Below are 6,000 nucleotides of genomic sequence, written 5' to 3' on the forward strand. Positions count from 1 at the left end.
TAATGTGTGCAGGTGTTCCATTGGATAATAACTGAATTATAGCATTGTCCATGGGATTACCTGAATGAAATTGATTCAGATAGGATGATCTGAACAATAGTCTTGCCCATGTGACAAACAGAAGAACATGTTTTAGGGATAAACTGAGTAACAGTATAACGTTGCTGTCGTTCTCAAATCTCGTAGCTACAAAATGCCAACTTTTCAGGAGAAAGAAAAAACCGTCTCATTTTTTTATAACAATGTTTTAGAAATTGAAATTCTGTAAAAATACCAAACAAATAAAGCTGCAAAATACGGTATAAGCCGTAGACGCGTAAGTCATACTGATAAGTCATACTGACAGTCAGACATGGTAGCTACAATATTTTGTCACCACAGTTTTGTCATTTTTATGAGGTACGACAATTCGTCCTGATAGGAAACCTCGTAGTTGCAAATAATTTTTTTTATAAAAACGTTTTTGTCAAATTTGTCCAAACGAAACGACGTACCTATATGTGAAATGGCGCCGCTACGACTTTTCGCCGGGAAAAAAGCCAACAATCATTCTACAACATTTCGTCATGTGGCCTTTTCAAGGGCTCTGATTGGCGTAGAGCTACGAGATATAGCACAAAACACGTGCCAGACTTAATATATTCGGAAAAGACGAAAAAAATATTCTGAAAATTTTGGAGCTACGAGGTTTGAGAACGACAGCGACGATAAGGTCTGCCAGTTATGTGTGCAGTGCATTCAGACGACTGTTTTATCTGTCTTTAGCTCACCTGAGCACAACGTACTCATGGTGAGTTTTTGGGATCACCTTTTGTCCGTCGTGCGTTGTCCGTCATAAAATGTTTGGCTTGTTAACACTGTAGAGGCCACATTTATTGTCTGATCTTCATGAAACTTGGTCCAAATATTTGTCCCCATGATATCTTGGTTGAGTTCGAAACTTTGTTATGTGAACTCAAAAACTATGTCACTAGGTCAAATTAAAGAAAAAGCTTGTTAACACTCTAGAAGTCACATTTATTGTCCAATCTTTATGAAACTGGGCCATAACATTAAATTTTGTCTTAATGATGTCTCAGCTGAGTTTGAAAATGGTTTTGAAAGGTTGAAAACATGGCCGCCAGGGGGGCTGGGAAGTTTTCCTTAATATGGCTATAGTAAAACCTTGTTAACACTCTAGTAGTCACATTTATGGTCCAATCTGCATGTAAATTGGTCAGAACATTTGTTCTTATGATAGCTCGGCTGAGTTCGAAAATGGTTCCGGTCCATTAAAAAACATGGCCGGCAGGGGGGGGGCGGGGAAGTTTTCCTTATATGGCTATAGAAAAAACTTGTTAACACTTTAGAAGTCACATGATGGTCCAATCTGCATGTAAATTGGTCAGAACATTGGTTCTTATAATAGCTCGGCCGAGTTTGAAAATGGTTCCGGTCCGTTAAAAAACATGGTTGCCAGAGGGCAGGGAAGTTTTCCTAATATGGCTATAGTAAAACCTTGTTTACCCTCTAAAAGTCACATTTATGGTCCAATTTTCATGTCACTTGGTCAGAACATTTGTACTCGGCTGAGTTTGAAAATGGTTCCGGCCCATTGAAAAACATGACCGCCAGGAGGCGGGGCAGTTTTCATTATATGGCTATAGTAAAATCTTGTTAACACTTTAGGAATCACATTTATAGTCCAATCTTCATGAAACTTGGTCAGAATAGTCTTTTAATGATAACTCAGCTGAGTTCTCAAATAGTTATGGTTCGTTCAAAAACATGGCCATCAGGGGGCAGGGCAGTTTTCCTTATATGGCTTAATTGAAACCATGTTGACACTCTAGTTGCAATGAGGGTTTTGGTGCACAATGATGATGATGATGATGATTGTGATGGTATACTGGTAATGGATTGAGAAAAATTAACAACAACCCAAATATCTAATAACAATTATTGCATTACTCCAATTAATTAGTGCCATTACTTCAGATTTTTTTCTTTAGATTGCAGAAAGTCAACATAGTGGTATGAATCTTATTTGACCTTTCATTCACTTATCCTACTCTCTTTAAAACTCATTTATACCTGTGCTTGCATTGTTGCAGTACAATACTGTTGACTGATGCCTTCTTGAATACAGGCTTACAGTTCCCTGGAAATTGGCCCCAATTAACTGGGCTCACACATCAAAGACCTTTGTCTTGATGTAAGATGGACACCATTGATAAGATAGACTAAGGTAGTTTGCAGTCATTCAGTAGTTTGTGTGTGATTATCAAAGATTTGTGATTTTAACCGTTTTTATTGTTGTTTCAATAAAAATTATCATTGCAAGGTGAGTTTGAAAATTGTTCTGGTAGATTAAAAAAACTTTGTCCAAAATGTGACCAATTGGGTAATAAAAAAAAAACAATATCACATTTTTAAGATGCACAAACACTGTTTGGTTAAATAGAAATGTTGTTTTGGAAGTTGTTTTTGCAAAATTGATCTATTTATGCTACAGATTTTTATTTTGCCCCTGAAGGAGGGCATATAGCGATCGGACCGTCCGTCTGTCTTTCCGTCACACTAAATGCGTTTAGGTTTCGAAAAATGCTCATAACTTCTATGTCGCTTCAGATAGCAACTTGATATTTGGCATGCATGTGTATCTCATCGAGCTGCACATTTTGAGTGGTGAAAGGTCAAGGTCATCCTTCAAGATCAAAGGTCAAAAAACAAATTCAAGGGAAGTAATAAGCTTCAAAGGGAGATAATTATCTGTACCTGCCAAATGATTATAAAAAAAAATTCAAAGCGGCGCAGTAGGGGGCATTGTGTTTCTGACAAACACATCTCTTGTTTTGTGCATTTAAATTCCAAATAGTTTGACAGTTGTTCGGATATGATAAATTTTCAAATTTCTTGTGTTTTTTTACTTCTATATTTTAGCTATAAGAAAGATTAAGTGTCAAATGTTTGGTTCCTAAAAAGATCAATTTTGAATTTCTAGTAGATATTCTCATACTCATTTACTTTCTTATAACCGACTTTGATATATGATAACAATTCAACATATTGTATTAAATTATGAAAAAACTATTTCATGAACATACAATCTATTGAAAGAATACAGTTGTTTTCGGTATCTAAAGCTGTTCTTGCAAAAACAAGTTGTAACTAGTCATCCGGTAAAACATCCTAAGATGCTGAGATGCTTATCTCATGATCTCAAAGCTTGACTACATATTTTGAAAAAAAAATGTACTTCCATTTTCTTTTGCTGATTATGCTCATTATTAAATTACTGTCCTTATATCACTTTTATCCAAAAAAACCTTTGTGGCAATTAGAAACAAATGTCTAATTTAAAAAACATAAACAAACATAAAAAAATACTTATAAGCATATAATTATATATCTGCCAAAACAACAAACCCTTTCTTTTCATAAAACAACGTTAACAACCCTTGCTTAACGTTACTTCTTCTCAGGTGAGTGACCCCATGGCCACCATGTGCCTCTTGTTAGCTCACCTGAGCACAATGTGCTCATGGTGGGCTTTTGTGATCGCTTTTTATCCGTCGTGCAGCGTCCATGGTGTGTCGTCCGTCGTCAACATTTTGCCTTGTGAACACTCTAGAGGCCACATTTATTGTCTGATCTTTATGAAATGTGGTCAGAACATTTGTCCCATTGATACCTCGACTGAGTGCGAAACTGAGTCATGCTGGATCAAAAACTAGGTCACTAGGTCAAAAAAAAGAAAAACCTTGTGAACACTGTAGAAGTCACATTTGGTGCCCAATCTTCATTTAACTTTGTCAAAATGTTTGTCTAAATTATATGTTGGTTGAGTTCAAAAATGGTTCCGGTCCGTTAAAAAACATGGCCACCAGGGTATTCCTTATATGGCTATAGAGAAACCTTGTGAACACTCTAGAAGTCACAATTTTTGCCCAATCATCATGAAACTTGGTCAAAACATTGGTTTCATTGATATCTTTGATGAGTTCGAAAATGGTCCAGATCGGTACAAAAACATGGCCGCCAGGGGGCGGGGCAGTTTTCCTTATATGGCTATAGAGGCCACATTTATTGTCCAATCTTCATGAAATTTGGTCAGAAGATTGGTCTCAATGATATCTTGGATGAGTTTGAAAATGGTTACGTTTGCTTGAAAAACATGGCTGCCAAGGGGCGGGGCATTTTTCCTTATATGGCTATAGTAAAATCTTGTTAACACTCTAGAGGCCACATTTATTGTCAGATCTTCATGAAACTTAGTCAGAAGATTCATCCCAATAATATCTTGGACGAGTTCAAAAATGATGCTGGTTGGTTGAAAATCATGGCTGCCAGGGGCAGGGCATTTTTCCTAATATGGCTATATATCATGCTTTAGTAAAACCTTGTTAACACTCTAGAGGCCACATTTATTGTCCGATCATCATGAAACTTGGTCAGATAATTTGTCCCAATGATATTTTGGATGAGTTCGAAAATGGTTCCGGTTGGTGGAAAAACATGGCCGCCAAGGGGGCGCGGCATTTTTCCTTAAATAGCTATATTTAAACCTTGTTAACACTCTAGAAGCCATATTTATTGTACGATCATCATGAAACTTTGTCAGAAGATTTGTCACAATAATATTTTGGACAAGTTCAAAAGTGGTTCCAGTTGCTTGAAAAACATGGCCACCAGTGGGTGGGGCATTCTTCCTTATATGGACTTATGAATCTTCATGGAACTTTGTCAGTATATTTGTTTAAATGATATCTTGGATGTGAATGAAAATGGTTCTGGTCTGTTGAAAAACGTGGCTGCCAGGGTGTTCACTAATCATGATAGTTGGTAAGAACATATTGTTCTAATGACATCTTGGGCTGCACAGAACAGTACAGTTCCTTCAAATCTCATGTGAGTGACTTTGGGCCTTTCAGGCAGTCTTGTTTTAATTACATGGCAGTGCATGGCCCTCTTGCAACAAAAATGTTATGGACTTTATGTATGAAATTGAACTGACATTTCATTTAAGTTAAAGTGTAGATGAGATATCCTTATATCCCCATATAGCTTTGTAAAAACTAGTCCCTCTTGCACATGCTTTCAAAATGTTTATATAGAAAGCTTGTTTAAGTTGTTTTTTCTTGCAAATGAGGTTACTGACATTCTTTACATTTTTAACTTCCAGAAGAAAACAAGACAACAAACCAGAAGTGCCAAGTGAAATGTGTAGTACATGTGTGGGTTGTAAATGTTTGCAAATAAACAATACGCTTCCAAGTGAGTGAAGTCATCATTATGTACAAAAGATATGGCACCTAATCAATTCTTCAATGAATTATGTGGAATTCAGCTTGTGTTAGAATGTACACAGTGTAGTATGTTGGCTGATACCATAGTTTAGTACATAAACATTGCCAAGTAGTCAGTTATGCGTCATGTGTGCTGTACTGAGCCATGTATAGACACTGGGTCTTGGACTGTATGCGGAAAGGATACACATGTCAGTATTGTGACACTGAACAAACTTTACTTATTAAATAAGAAGTGTGAAATACATGTACTGCTTTCTGGATAGTCTCTAATGGAACATCAAATAGTCATATTGCCAAATATGCTCTAAAATTCTCATTCAAATTTTAATCCTGTCATGGAGCTTTACTACACAGTTATATTGTACTCTAGTAAGTAATGACATGAAAACAAACATTTCAATAGTATCACATGTTTCAAACATGTGAGTTTACTTTGTAAATTTACTGTATTAAGAAATTTATGAATATTTTACAATGGCAATTTGTTATAATGCATAAATATAATTTATATAATGCATAAATATAATTTAGTAAGTGATTTGTAGATGTTTAATGTACATATACATATATATTCTACTTACGTTTAAATCCAACCGCAATTTTTGTCTTTGGGAAAACTCTGTATTAGTTATTGTTATAATTAGTTGTGTTGTTTTTTTGCATAACTTTATGTTACCCTTTTTATTGGAATTTTAAGTTATGTTTAATT

The sequence above is a fragment of the Dreissena polymorpha genome, chromosome 10 (genome assembly GCF_020536995.1).
Source record: "Dreissena polymorpha isolate Duluth1 chromosome 10, UMN_Dpol_1.0, whole genome shotgun sequence".
Taxonomy (NCBI): domain Eukaryota; kingdom Metazoa; phylum Mollusca; class Bivalvia; order Myida; family Dreissenidae; genus Dreissena; species Dreissena polymorpha.